This window comes from Anolis sagrei, chromosome 6 (assembly GCF_037176765.1).
Source record: "Anolis sagrei isolate rAnoSag1 chromosome 6, rAnoSag1.mat, whole genome shotgun sequence".
In the NCBI taxonomy this organism is placed as follows: Eukaryota; Metazoa; Chordata; class Lepidosauria; order Squamata; family Dactyloidae; genus Anolis; species Anolis sagrei.
In genome coordinates, this window is record NC_090026.1 from 61,953,972 (window position 1) to 61,969,321 (window position 15,350).

Below are 15,350 nucleotides of genomic sequence, written 5' to 3' on the forward strand. Positions count from 1 at the left end.
ACGTAACCCTTTCCTTACTTCTGATAAGAGACATTTTGGATATCAACTCCCTGATTTATTAATCATTGGCCATGTAACGAGGGCTTCTACATCAAAGGTAGTTAGAGAAGTACTAATTAGGAGCCACATCCACTGTTTTAGCATAGTGAGATGTGTTCCACACTGGGCATGCATACTCAGCAGCAGACTAGCACAGCGCAAGGGCAGATGTCTTCACTGTATCTGGTTGTGATCCCCAGGTTGTGCCAGTCAGCTTTCGTATGATATTGTTTTTGGCACCCACTTTTTGCTTGATGTTCAGGCAGTGCTTCTTGTAGGTAAGAGCACGATCCAGGGTGACTCCCAGGTATTTGGGTGCCCTATGCAGTCAGTGGTTCCCTTGATGTATGGCAGGAACACTTTTCCTGTGGGTGGATCTTCGTCTTTATTCTCGTGACTTGTTCTTGTTCTAGCAGCTCTACTTCAAACAAGGACATCTAATCACCTCTCAACAAAAGATTGCTCCAGGCACTGCCAGGCCATCAAAGGCTAATCAAGGTGGTCAGTTGAAACATTCACACTTAGCTCCAGCAAACAAGAGTTCTTTGTCTCTCCCTGGTCATGCCACAGATATATAAACCCATTTTCCTATTTCCAACAGACCTCACTACCTCTGAGGATGCTTGCCATAGATGCAGGCGAAACGTCAGGAGAGAATGCCTCTAGACCATGGCCATACAGCCCGAAAAAACCTACAACAACCCAATGATTCCGGCCATGAAAGCCTTCGATAATACTCTCTGCTTCATTCGGAAAATGCTGCACTCGCAGAGCTCAGGCGGTGTTGTATTGAGGTATAGAGCTAGGGCGGTGTAGACATTTCCCCTGGCGGAAAAGGGGCGGGGAAAGTTGGAAAGAGGCATATTTCCTCAGAAGCCACTCCGCCATGCCCCTTGAGGGACCCAGGCCCTCTTTTCCCGACGTCTGAGGGACTTCCCGAGCGAGCCTGAATCCCGAGCCAAACTTGGCCTCGGCTCCGGCGCGAGCTGCGACTGCGTGCGCGAGCGGCAGAGGGAGAGAGGGAGGGACCGTGGGCGGGGCTAGCGCGCCCCGGAGGGGGAGGGGCCATCGCCTGAGGAGAGAGAGGGAGCGAGAGAGAGGGAGAGAGGGGTGGGCGAGTCAGCTGGCGCGAGGCTTCCCAGGCGGAACCTTCCTTGAGGAGGGGCGCCAGACCAGACGGTTCCCTCCGTCTCCTTCCCCTTCGTTTCCCCAGGAAAGAGTTCCCGGAGAGGGCAGGCGCCCTTCCTTCCCCTCGCGCTGCCAAGTCCAGGCTGCGAGAAACTTAATCAGCTCAGGAGAGGGAGGTGCAGGCGGAAAGGGAGGCCACGAGGAGGAGGAGGAGCGGGAGCCGAGCGCGCCGCTCACTCCCTCAATCACTCTCTGACTGACTTTGCAGGTAAGTCACCCGTCGCGGAGGGGCTTGACAGGAAGCAGGAGGGGCGCGCGCGCGCAGGGCGTCGTGGCCCTTTCCCTCCTCGCGCGCAGTTCGCACGGGACGAACTTTGGGAGTTGTTTCTGCGGCTCGCGAGAGGACGCCAGGCGCGTGCCTTCTCGGGAGCAAAGAGAGAGAGTGTGTGTGTGTGCGCGCGCTCGGGGAAAGGGTGGTTCTCAACTTGCCCCCCTTCCTTTCCCTTCCCTTGCGCTTCGTGAGGGGCGTGCAAACTTCCCTTCCCGGCCGGAGCTTGGGTGCCCTCTCCACATTGCATCATAAACCAGGGTGGAGCCAGCCTTTTTCCTCCTCCTCCTCCTCTCTCCCTTCCTCCCCCTCCCCTCCCCCTCCGCCCCTGGCCTTAAGCAACGAGCTCTGAGGGGCTTGCCCGGCTCTGCCAATCAGGGGCGGCGGTGGCGGGCGCGCGCTCCCTTTCGCCTTTCTCCTGAAGGGAGGGAATGCGGCGCGCGCGCGTGTACTGAGGGGAGGTGAGGGGAGGGGGGAATCGAATGTGGGCACTTCCCCGGATTTAAGGAGGAAGGACGGAGCCAGGACTTCTGCACCCACCCGGTAATGCAATGCACGCCTCGTATAGCTGTTCTTTCAACTTTGTAAAGGCGATGCCAAGGTGGGTCTGCTTGGTCTCGCTCCCATTGTGCTGGTGGCGTCTTCCCCCAAAAGAGTGAGGAATGCTTTGCAAAACTTTCCAGCGTGCGGGGCTGGAAGAGCCAGGGCAAACTCTGAGGCAAGGCCTGGGCTGCTTTGATCACCCCCGAGGAGGATTGGCCACCTTCCCTCCAAGAGTGCAGGGAAAAAAGGAACCACTGGTTGCTTTGAGGGAGGAATCTTCTTCTTTCTGGTCCTGTGACAGCTGTTGATTCCTTCTGCCTTCGCTTTGGTGTCTGTGTCTCCTTCGAGCCCCTGTTTCTGAATTCTCCCACTTGTTACATGCTGATTTCTACTTGTTGCATCCTTTGGTCCTTCCACTTAAAGAGAGAGCAGCCCAGTCTCTTCTTTTCACTCTTTCTGTGTATTTTGCATACACTGCCTGAAGTGAAGATGACCAGTGCAGGTTAACATTTATTCCTGACTGAGAGCCGTTCATCTGTGGAACTCTCTGCCCAGGCATGTAGCCGGGCATGTAGCCGAAAATCTCATGGTGGTCCGCAAGAAGGCCTTACTGGTACATTATTTAAACCAGTGATTCTCAACCTTCTTAATGTCACGACCCCTTAATACAGTTCCACATGTTGTGGTGGCCCCCAAGCAAAAAATTATTGTTATTGCTACTTCATATCTGCAACTTTGCTACTGTTATTATGTAAATATCTGATATGCAGGATGTATTTTCATCACTGGATCAAATTTGAATACTGGTGGGGTTGGGGGGATTAATTTTGTCATTTGGGAGTTGTAGTTTATAGTTCACCTACAATCAAAGAGCATTCCGAACTCCACCAACGATGGAATTGAAGCAGACTTGGCACACAGAACTCCCATGACCAACAGAAAATACTGGAAGGGTTTGGTGGGCATTGACCTTGAGTTTGGGAGTTGTAGTTCACCTACATCCAGAGAGCACTGTGGACTCAAACAATGATGGATCTGGACCAAACTTGGCATGAATACTCAGTATGCCCAAATATGAACACTGGTGGAGTTTGGTGAAAATAGAGTTTGCCATTTGGGAGTTGTAGTTGCTGGGATTTATAGTTCACCTACAATCAGAGAATTATGAACTGCACCAATGATAGAATTGGGTGAAACTTCCCACACAGGACCCCCATGACTAACAGAAAATGTTGTGCTTTCTGATGGTCTTTGGCGACCCTTTTAAAACCCCCTCGTGACCCCTCCAGGGGTCCTGACCCCCAGGTTGAGAACCACTGATTTAAACTGTTATGTTATTCATATCATGATCTGATCACCATGCTCAATATATCCCATATGCATGGGGTTATTGGAGTAGCAATACAAAAGGTTTGCTAGGGTAGACCCTCTTTCACTCAGACTCAGCCCCCTGCCACGAATCAAACTCCCCCCCCCCCCCCCGAATCAAAATCCTGGCTACGGGCCTGTCTGGGGCAGAGGCAGTCCCGTAGCCAGGATTATGTTTCGGGGGGAGCTGAGCTTGATTCGGGGGGGGGGGGGGCGAGTCTGAGTGAAAGAGGGTCTACCCTAGCAAACCTTTTGTAAAGACCCTCTTTCACTCAGACTCAGTCCCCCCCCCCCCCCTTTGAATCAAACTCAGCTCCTGGCTACGGGCCTGTCTCTGCCCCAGGGAGGCCTGTAGCCAGGATTTTGATTCGGGGAGGGGGGGGGCTGAGTCTGAGTGAAAGAGGGTCTACCCTAGCAAACCTTTTGTATTGTAACACCAATACCCCCATATTGAGCATGGTGATCAGATCGTGATATGAATAAACATAACAGTTTAAATAATGCACCAGTAAGGCCTTCTCGAGGGCCACCATGAGAATTTGGGGGGGGGGGGCGGCTAAAGCCCCTCAAACACCCCCCCCCCCCGGCTACATGCCTTGGCCCCAGAGTGTGGTGGAGGCTCCTTCTTTGGAAGCTTTTAAACAGAGGCTGGATGGCCATCTGTCATAGAATCCTAGAGTTGGAAGAGACCTCATGGGCCATCCAGTCCAACCCCCCTGCCAAGAAGCAGGAATATTGCATTCAAAGCACCCCTGACAGATGGCCACCCAGCCTCTGTTTAAAAGCTTCCAAAGAAGGCACCTCCATCACACTCCGGGGCAGAGAGTTCCACTGTTGAACGGCTCTCACAGTCAGGAAGTTCTTCCTCATGTTCAGATGGAATCTCCTTTTTTGTAGTTTGAAGCCATTGTTCCACATGCTAGTCTCCAGGGCAGCAGAAAACAAGCTTGCTCCCTCCTCCCTGTGGCTTCCTCTTACATATTTATACATGGCTATCATATCTCCTCTCAACCTTCTCTTCTTCCTGCTAAACATGCCCAGCTCTTTAAGCCGCTCTTCATAGGGCTTGTTCTCCAGACCCTTGATCATTTTAGTCGCCCTCCTCTGGACACATTCCAGCTTGTCAATATCTCTCTTCAATTGTGGTGCCCAGAATTTGACACAATATCCCAGGTGTGGTCTAACCAAGGCGGAATAGAGGGGTAGCATTACTTCCCTGGATCTAGACACTATGCTCCTATTGATGCAGGCCAAAATCCCATTGGCTTTTTTTGCTGCCACATCACATTGTTGGCTCATGTTTAACTTGTTGTCCACGAGGGCTCCAAGATCTTTTTCACACGTACTGCTCTCGAGCCAGGCATTGTCCCCCATTCTGTATCTTTGCATTTCGTTTTTTCTACTAAGTGGAGTATCTTGCATTTGTCACTGTTGAACTTCATTTTGTTAGTTTTGGCCCACCTCTCTAGTCTGTCAAGATGGTTTTGAATCCTGCTCCTGTCCTCTGGAGTATTGGCTATCCCTCCCAATTTGGTGTCGTCTGCAGACTTGATGCCTTCTAGCCCTTCATCTAAGTCATTAATAAAGATGTTGAACAGGACCGGGCCCAGGACGGAACCCTGCGGCACTCCGCTCGTCACTTCTTTCCAGGATGAAGAGGAAGCATTGGTGAGCACCCTCTGGGTTCGTCCATTTAACCAATTACTGATCCACCTCACTGTAGTTTTGCCTAGGCCACATTGGACTAGTTTTTTTGCCAGAAGGTCGTGGGGTGCTTTGAATGCAATTTTCCTGCTTCTTAGCATGGGGTCGGACTGGATGGCCCATGAGGTCCCTTCGAACTCTGATTCTATGATTCTCTTGTGTATATTGCCCTAATTGGCTTCAGTAGGAAAACTCATATGCTTAATTCTTTTCTCTCCATTTACTTAGCTAAAGTTCAGTTGCCTCCATGTTTGACATCATGATGTATTACAGGCCAATTGGGATCGTGCCCTGTTACATCTCATAGTATCACAAGAAGGTTGCTGCAACAGTTAGGTGCACTGTCATGTAAACGAAGAGTAATACCTTCTTTGATGGGTTCGGGTGAAGAATGCAAGTGGGCATGTTCAGCTTGGTGCAGTCTTTAAATACCTCAAGGGCCGTCACAGGGAGGAAGGGGGCATGGCCAGAGGGCGGGGCCAGGCTTCCAACTCTTCGTGACCTCATGGACCATCCCACGCCAGCCCTCCCTGTTGGCCGTCACCACCCCCAGCTCCTTCAAGGTCAAGCCAGTCATTTCAAGGATACCATCCATCCATCTTGCCCTTGGTCGGCCCTTCTTCTTTTTTCCTTCCAATCCCCAGCATAATTCTCTTCAAGTTTTCCTGTCTTCTCATGATTTGGGATGGTCCATGAGGTCACGAAGAGTTGGAAGTACTTCATCTTTGCCTCTACTATCCTTCCCTTCAGTGAGCAGTCAGGCTTTATTTCCTGAAGTATGAACTGGTTGGATCTTCTGGCAGTCCAAGGCACTCTCAGAACTTTCCTCCAACACCACATTTCAAAAGCATCTCTCTTCCTTTCGCTCAGCCTTCCCCGTCGACCAGCCTTCAGCTCAGCCTTCCCTGTTGCTTTTACTGTGCAGATCTTCGTTGCCAGTGTGATGTCTCTACTCTTCACTATTTTATCGAGATTGGCCATTGCTCTCCTCCCAAGGAGTAAATGTCTTCTGATTTCCTGGCTGCAGTCTGCGTCTGCACTAATCTAGAAATACAAACTGTGTCACGGCCTCCACGTTTCCCCCCTCTATTTCCCAGTTGTCAATCATTCTTGTTGCCATAATCTTGGGTTTTTTATGTTTAGCTGCAACCCAGCTTTTGCGGTTTCTTCTTTCACCTTGATTAGAAGGCTCCTCAGCTCCTCCTCACTCTCGGACATCAAAGTGGTATCATCTGCATATCTAAGGTTGTTTATGTTTCTTCCAGCAATTTTAACCCCAGCCTTGCATTTGTCAAGCCCTGCACATCGCATGATGTGTTCTGCATACAAGTTGAATAGCTTGGGTGAGAGGATACAACCCTGCCGTACGCCTTTTCCAATCTTGAGCCAGTCTGTTGTTCCGTGGTCAGTTCTTACTGTTGCTACTTGGTCCTTATACAGATTCCTCAGGAGAGAGATAAGGTGATTTGGTATGCCCATACTACCAAGAACTTGCCACAATTTATTATGATCCACACAGTCAAGGGCTTTAGAATAGTCAATGAAGCAGAAGTAGATGTTTTTCTGAAACTCCCTGTGGATATTGGCAATCTGGTCTCTCGTTCCTCTGCCTTTTCTAAACCCAGCTTGTGCATCTGGCAACTCTCTCCATGTATTGCTGGAGTCTTCCTTGCAGGATCTTGAACATTACCTTACTGGCATGAGAAATAAGTACACTGTCATGTAAACGGAGGGTAATACCTTCTTTGATAGGTTTGAGTGAGGAATGCAAGTGATCATGTTCAGCTTGGTGTAGTCTTGAAGTACCTCAAGGGCTGTCACAGAGAGGAGGAGGACATGGCCAGGCCTAATATTTGGACCATACAGCAATCTTGATTGTGGTTGGCGAGTAGAAGGGATTTCCTAACAGTAAGAACGCAATCTGGCAGTGGAACCCACCACTTACAGAAGTGGTGGGGTCTCCTTGTCTGGGTATCTTACAAAAGAGATTGGACGGCTACCTGTTGCTGATGCTTTACCCGGATATCCTGCATGGAGCAGAGGGTTGGACATAATAGCCCTTGAGGCCCCTTCCAACTTCATGATTCTGTGACTCGGTGACCATTTAAAAAAACAGTAAGGGCTGTAGTGGGGTTTTTCAATATTACAGGTGTATTGATGATTTTAAAGTAGACTCATGGATAAATAATGGGGATGTGTGTAGGGGAAAACTTCTAGTAATATGCTTCATTATTAATGCTTATTAAGATGTGGAGTTTGTTTCCAAAAGGTACCAAATCCCCCAAAATTGAAAAACGAGTTATAGGTGGCAGACGATTGTTGGTTAGGAATAGAATAGGCAGACAACTGTCAAGTGTTGTGACAAAAGCAAAGACTACCAGCATTGAAATGATGGCCCTCTGCCATCAACTTTACTGGACTGGTTACATTGTCTGAATGTCCAATCACTATCTCCCAAAGCAGTTACTTTATTCTCATCTTGAGAATGGAAAATGAAATGTTGGTGGATAACAAAAGAGATTTGAAGATGGGCTTCAAAGTAAACTAAAAAAACATGGTATAAACACTGAGAACTGGGAAGCTCTCGCACTCGAGGGCTGTAACTGGAGGTCAGCTGTTAGCAATAGTGCTATGGATTTTGAAGAGGCACGAAAACAGGGCGACAGGAAGAAATGTGCCAAGAGGAAGACACGTCAAGCAAACTCTTGTTGTGATGGTCTTTCATCTGGAAAGCTATGCCCTCAATGTGAAAGACCATGTGGCTCCAGAATTCACAGTCATTTATGGACCCACTGCCAAGACTCAATCTCTGGAAGACAATCATACCCCAACAATCACCCCGACAAGACAGAGGTCCTCCAGATCGATTGTAAGCCGGATCAGGGTATAGGGTGGCAACCTGTGCTTGATGGTGCTGCGCTCCCCCTGAAGTCACAGGTCCGCAGCTTGGGTGTTCTCCTAGACTCATCGCTAATGCTTGAAGCCCAGGCGTTGGTGGTGGCTGGGAGGGCCTTTGCACAATTGAAGCTTATGCGCCAGCTGTCACCGTACCTCGTGAAGTCGTATCTGGCCATGGTGGTCCACACCTTAGTCACCTCCAGATTGGATTACTGCAGTGCACTCTACATGGGGCTGCCCTTGAATACGGAAATTTCAATTGGGCCAACGGGTGGCAGTCAGATTACTACCTGGAGTGACTGACAGGGAGTGGTCAACCCCCCTTATTAAGGAGCTCCATTGGCTGCCATTCATTTTCCGGCCCCAATTCAAGGTGCAGGTTCTTACCTACAAAGCCCTGAACTGTTTGGGACCCGCCTACCTGCATGACCACATTCCTGTTTACGAACCCACACGATCTCTTCGATCAGCTGGAGAGGCTCTGCTCTCGCTCCCGCCCCCTTCACAGGTGCGACTGGTGGGGACGAGGGAGAGGGCCTTCTCTATGGTTGACCCCGACTCTGGGACTCACTCCCCAAGGTTATCAGAGAAGCCCCCACATTGGCAGTCTTTAGGAGGTGCTTGAAAATGTGGTTGTTTCAGTGTGCCTTTCCTGAATAAAGGAAATAAGGCCCTGATCTGACCAATTTTCTACAATATGTCTTCTGAAGCACTTTATCGACCCGCTGGAGTAATCTCCTTATATTACTCTCTAAAACCCCCCTATTCTAGACATACCCTACTTCTGTGCACGGCCAGTGTTTTAAATTTTTTAATCTACATCTGGCCCTGCCCATAGTGTTTTAAACCTCTTGTGTGTTACTGCTTATATGTTAGTAATAATAATAATAATAATAATAATAATAATAATAATAAACCTTTATTTATACCCCACTAACATCTCCCGAAGGTCTCGGTGCAGCTTACAAGAGGCCGAGGCCCAACACATCAATACAACAACAGCATAGCAAATACAACAATAAATAAACTCATAAAACAAGCAATAAACATTAAAACAATAGTAATAAACATTAGACAATAACATGACACATTTAAAACTAAGACTGGGCCAAATGTAATGATTAAAATTTTAAAATGCTGAACATGACAGGTGAGATGGATAGGTTTTTGGAGATAAGTGCGGTGTGCAGACAATTTTAATCTCTAGTAAAGTGCAATTGGGACATGATGCTAGGAGTTTCCTATTCTTGGAAGGCACACTGGAACAACCACGTCTTCTAGCTCTTCCTAAAGACTGTCAATGTTGGGGCTTGTCTGATATCCTTGGGGAGAGAGTTCCAGAGTCAGGGGGCCACCAACGAGAAGGCCCTGTCCCTCATCCCCACCAATCGCGCTTGTGATGCAGGTGGGATCGTGAGCAGGGTCTCTCCAGATGATCGGAGAGATCGTGTGGGTTCATATATGGAGATGCGGTCACGCAGTTATATTAATTGTATTATTTTATTTGTTTGCTTGCTTTGTTGTATTGATGTATTTGTTGGGCCTGGCCTCATGTAAGCCGCCCTGGGTCCCCTTGGGGCGATGGTGGTGGGGTATAAATAAAGTTATTATTATTATTATTATTATTATTATTATTATTATCAGCCAAGAGTGATCATTGATGACAATGATGTGCAGATGAATGCTATCAAAATGTATCAAATCGCTTCAGTTGCAGGGTTTGGAAAATTTCATTTTATAGCAAAAGAATGCACATCCTGTAAAATGTATTCAAATGGATTTGGTACCTTTTTGGAAATGAATTCCACAGATGTTTCAAGATGCATATTTCTGTAGTGCTCACATCAGCCTTTCAAGATAGCTCAGTGTTATCTGAAATTTGCACGTGACTAATACTGGAAGAATAGTACATTGTCTGTGTTTTTACTGTATAGACTGTGTCATAACCTAATTTAGCTACTAGATGGCTTTGGGATATTGGATAAGAATCTTCTGCTCAGAGAGACTGTAAAGGTATTGCACAGCAGGAGTTGTTAAAGTGTGGCCCTGAGGCCACATGCAGTCTCTGACCTAGAGCAGCTAACTATGTCCTGGCACTGGCATGAGCAGGATGCCACTTGTATTGGTCGCAAGTCCAGGTGGCAGCTTCACCAACTAAGGGAAGTGGGCTGGACGTAGAGGAGGCATGCTGGGTGCTGGAATCAGTTGCAAGACTGCAGTAGCAGTGGCAGGGTGAGTTGGCAGACAAGGGGGCCAGACCCTCACCCCCTTTTCTTGAATGTGACCCCTGGGTTGGGCAGCAGGCGTGGAAGGAAGTGAGTGGGATGGTGCAGTGCAGTTGGCCATCATATGGGACAGCGATGGACAGAGACATGAACCTCTCTGACAGATCAATAAACTAAAAACAGTGTGTGTGTGTGTGTGTATATATATAGGTAAATATTTCCCCTAGTTGAGTCCGACTTTGGGGGGGGGGGTCGTACTCATCTCCATTTCTAAGCCGAAGAGTGGGTGTTGTCCATAGACTCCTCCTAGGTCATGTGGCCGCCAAAGTGGTACCTGAGAGAGAGTTGGTGGGGGGGGGGGGGGGGGGGGAGGAAGAGACAGGATCTACATTGTTAATTGCAGCAATAACATGTTTCATGCTTATGTCTATGTTTGATGTTTTTATAGTTTTAATGGTTTTTATCTGCAGTTATATGTTATTGATTTAGATATGGGATATTTATATATATATGTGAGGCATTGAATTTGCCATTTATTATGTTGTAAACCGCTTTGAGTCCCCCCCGGGGTGAGAAAAGCAGTATAGAAATGTAGTTAATAAATAATAAATATTGATCTATTCACGTTTGCATGTTTTCGAACTGCTAGGTTGGTGGAAACTGGGGCTAACAACAGGAGCTCACCCTGTCCCGCATATTTGAACCAGGGCAACCTGTAACTACTCCTTCCGGTCATCAAGTTCTGTAGCTTAGCACTTTAATCTGCTGCACCCCCCCCCCCCCCACACACACATAAGTGTGTGTGTAAATTAAAATCAAAAGTGTAAATTAGATTCTTTTAAAAAGAAAATGGCAGAAAGTCTTTGAAATAAAGGGTCATTGTTTTGATGGTGCCAGAATACTGGCCATTGTTCTGACTAGAATATTTGAAATGAAACTTAATTTAAGCAAGGAGAAATATATGTTTTGCCCATGGGAACTAGACTTTGAAGAAAAGCATGTCTCACGATGGGAAGGTTCTCCTATTTTGGGCTATCTGTAGTTATCTGTAGATTTCTGAGAAAATGTTGTGTGAACTGGACCCCACTAAATAAACATCATTACCAAATGAGAAAATATAGCTCCACCAAAATGTAAAAGTAAACAGATTCAGCACTTCTCACTACTGTATTTGTTTTTAATGTCTTAGTGTAATCTGGAATATGATGTTTTTAATGATTGTTGTAATATTGATGTTGGAAACCGACCTGAGTCCCTCGATGGAGGTGAGAAGACTGGTATACAAACCTGCTAAATAATAATAATAAGTAATACTGCTATTGTGCATAGATTTGAGATAGGAATCCTTAGGTAAAGGTAAAGGTTTCCCCTTGACATTAAGTCTAGTCATGCCTGATTCAGGGGTGGTGGTGGTGCTCATCTCCATTTCTAAGCTGAAGATCCACTGTTGTCTGTAGATGCCTCCAAGGTCATGTGGCTGGCATGACTGCATGGAACACCCTTACCTTCCCACAGAAGCGGTACCTATTGATCTACTCACATTTGCATATTTTCGAACTACTAGGTTGGCAGAAGTTTGGGCTAACAGCAGGAGCTTACCCCACTCCCCGGATTTGAACCACCAACCTTTTGGTCATCCAGTTCAGCAGCTCAGTGGTTTAACCCGCTGCACCACCAGGAGCTCCTAATTCATTTTAAATTTTATTCTAGTATCATGAAATGACAGATCAGAAAGAGGTCTATTTGAAACCAATACATGATCCTAGAACACCTCTATCAAGAGGTATGTAGAGGTAACCTATCACTTCTTACTGATCATGTGGGGTCCTTCAGCTGCAAATTCTTATGGCATGATGGAATTGGTGCTGGTCCATTTTTGTATCAGTTTGTGGAAAGATTTCATGGAGGGTTGGAGTGGGTCCACATGTCACAAAGCACAAATAATCAATTTTAAATGTCAATCTGGGTTCTATCTCTTATTCTGTGTAGGCAGAAGTGTGGGAGAACATCTGGTTATGGTCAAAACTCACCTGTTTTATAGAAAAGACAGAATAAGATAGAGAAGATGGCCATCCCTCTGCTGCTATGATGATTTTAGTTAACATTAGTCAGAACATATATATATATATATATATATATATATATATATATAAATGCTCTGTGCATAATGAGTACCTTAAAAACAAAAGAACCATTGAATGAAATCACACCAAATTTGGCAACAAAACGTCTCACAACACAAGGAGTGACCATCACTCAAAAATTATGATTTTGTCATTTGGGAGTTGTAGTTGCTGGGATTTATAGTTTACTTACAATCAAAGAGCATTCTGAACTCCACCAACGATGGAATTGAACCAAACTTGGTACACAGAACTCCCATGACCAACAGAAAATACTGGAAGGGTTTGGTGGGCATTGACCTTGAATTTGGGAGTTGTAGTTCATCTACATCCAGAGAGCACTGTGGACTCAAACAATGATGGATCTGGACCAAACTTGGCACAAGCACTCAATATGCCCAAATATGAACAGAGATGGAGTTTGGGGGAAATAGACCTTGACATTTGGGAGTTGTAGTCACTGGGATTCACAGTTCACCTACAATCAATGAGCATTCTGAACCCCACGAACAACAGAATTGGGGCAAACTTCCCACACAGAACCCCCATAACCATCAGAAAATATTTAAGGCCATCCAATCCAACTCCCTTCATCAGGGCAAGAAAACGTAATCAAAGCCCTCCTGACAAAGAGCCATCCAGCCATAGACATACATAGATACACATAGATATAGATAGTATCATAGATTTGAAAGGGACCCTTAAAGAAGTACAATGATATGTTGCATGTTCCAGGGTGGGCAAACCAGACACTCTCCACATCAACATTGACAAAGAAACAGCAAGAAATACTGTTTATCCACAAGCATAAAGAAATTACATATATTAGAAACCAACACGTTCTCATTACTTTATTTTCCAGATCAACAGACTGGGCCACAGCAACACCTGGCAGGGGACAGCTAGTAACTAGATAAAATGAGGAAGCAAATAGTGGTAACATAGAGGACAAGATTAGGAATAGACAGAGAAGGAGATTGGGTGTTTGAACAAATTGTAGCTATGGCAGAGGATCTTGAGTTGTAGGGAGTCTGGAAGCTGTAGTTCCACCCCCTACCCCTAGTAATCTTTACCTCTCTGGTCTCTGTGAAATTCCATTTGATTTTTGATGTCACTGTCTTTGATATCAGGTGTTGTATGCAATGTTGCATAGGTCTGGCTATTCATCTAGCTAGCACAACCTAGATCAAATTAAATGAGAATATCCTTGTGAGCTAGATTGCATTTGAGGGCTGGAGATTCCCTACTGGTGATGGAACTAAAGAAAAGTGCTTTTCTTCACAGAGTTGGGATGCAACAACTTTCAGTGGTTATTTTGTGCATAAAGGAACCAGTTTGCTCCTGTCTACAAAGACTAAATTTTGCAATATACTGGTTAATATTGGATTAGGACTGGTCAGTCCATGGCCTCTGCTGAACGTCAGAGGACCATACCTCGATACTTCTCCCAAATTATTTTAACTGAAAGGGAGTGCTTGTAATCTCTAGTTACCAGTGGGGGTAGGGGTTTGCCATGCACCCAGACATGTTTAAGTTCAGGAAGGAAACTGGGTTTAATCGAACTGAGTTTGAACAGTAGTAACTTATGGTTTTGAGAAAAACCTTCACAAGCTTAAAACTGCTCAGTGGAAGCAAGAAATGTGGCAGAAAATGTTTCTGTTCTACAAGCAGTTAAAAGCTTTTCCTCATTAAAAAAGTTTAGAAGATTAATGCAGGATATGGTCACCTTGTCTCTTGAAATTGTGATCTAGGAAGGTTTTAAGTGAGAGGGATGTGTCCTAGGCTGACTTGTTCGTTGACCAGATGTGGGCAAACTTTGCCCCTCCAGGTTTTTGGACTTCAACTCCCACAATTCCTAACAGCCGATAGTGGGAGTTGAAGTCCAAAACACCCGGAGGGACGACGTTTCTCCACGCCTGGCCTAGATTAAGGTCCCACCCTCACTGACCTTGCAATGTAGTTTCAAACCAGTATTGAAGAAAATGATTTCTCTTTGCAAATGATAGGAAATTCTGGAACAAGTTTGTTTTGGAACAAGTTTAGTTTGATTTATTTTGCTGTATTTCTGTTGTTGTTTTATTGTTGTATGTGGGCTCGGCTTCTTATAAGCCGCACCTAGTCCTTCGGGAGATGGTAGCGGGGTACAAATAAAGGATTATTATTATTATCATCATCATCATCATTATTATTATTATGAGACCTGGATGGTGCTTACACAAACCACAGAGCATTAATGTGCATTAAAAGTTTTTTTCCCCACACAATTACCTGGCCAATTGTTGTCTAGTGCTGCAGTTTGAAGATAGCCTTGAATTGCATTAAATGTATAGATGGGGCCTAACTGGTGGAAGCAAACTTAAAAGCTCATAATCATAATCTTATTTCAGTAAGACCATGAAGTTGTGGCTGCTGACTTTAGAACATGTTAAGATATTAAACCAGTACCAAACCATAGTTTCAGATTTTGGCTTGTTCCAAAGCTGGTTAATAGCATTTTAAGGTTTTGAGAAGATTGCAACTAATGTTGCTTAAATGTTTTCTGATTCCGTTGGTTAGAAAAACTCTAATTCATATTTTGGACTTAAGGCAAAAAATATTGTGAAAGCATCGACTAAAGGTATGTGTTAGGATGTTTTCTCATGATTGCATTGCTAAGTTGATATTTCTATGAGTTTTTGATCATCTGTCTGTTGAGAAATACTGTTTAGTCTGCCAACTGGAATTTATATCGCTCACATACTTTAGTCTTGACTAGTGTGATCCTTTGTAAAACAATTGTGGGCATTACTCTATAACAGGGGTCCTCAAACTTTTTAAACAGAGGGCCAGGTCACAGTCCCTCAAACTGTTGGAGGGCCGGATTAAAATTTGAAAAAAAAAACATGAATGAATTCCTATGCACATTGCACACATCTTATTTGTAGTGCAAAAAACAGTTAAAACAATACAATAATTAAAATGAAGAACAATTTTAACCAATATAAACTGGGAAGT

At 45.5% G+C, this 15,350-nt stretch overlaps 1 protein-coding gene across 3 annotated transcripts in view; it reads left to right on the forward strand.

Moving 5' to 3' along the window:
- Positions 1 to 1,111: 1,111 nt before the first annotated feature.
- GRB10 (growth factor receptor bound protein 10) overlaps positions 1,112 to 15,350 on the forward strand; it is a 126,791-nt gene continuing 112,552 nt past the window's right edge. The window contains exon 1 of one of the 3 annotated variants that reach the window (XM_060781515.2): positions 1,112 to 1,435. The gene's annotated coding sequence lies outside the window, so the exon portion shown is untranslated. Of the gene's footprint in view, positions 1,436 to 1,985; positions 2,097 to 15,350 lie in introns of those variants that run through there. The other 2 variants (XM_067470155.1, XM_067470154.1) reach the window with 2 other exon arrangements.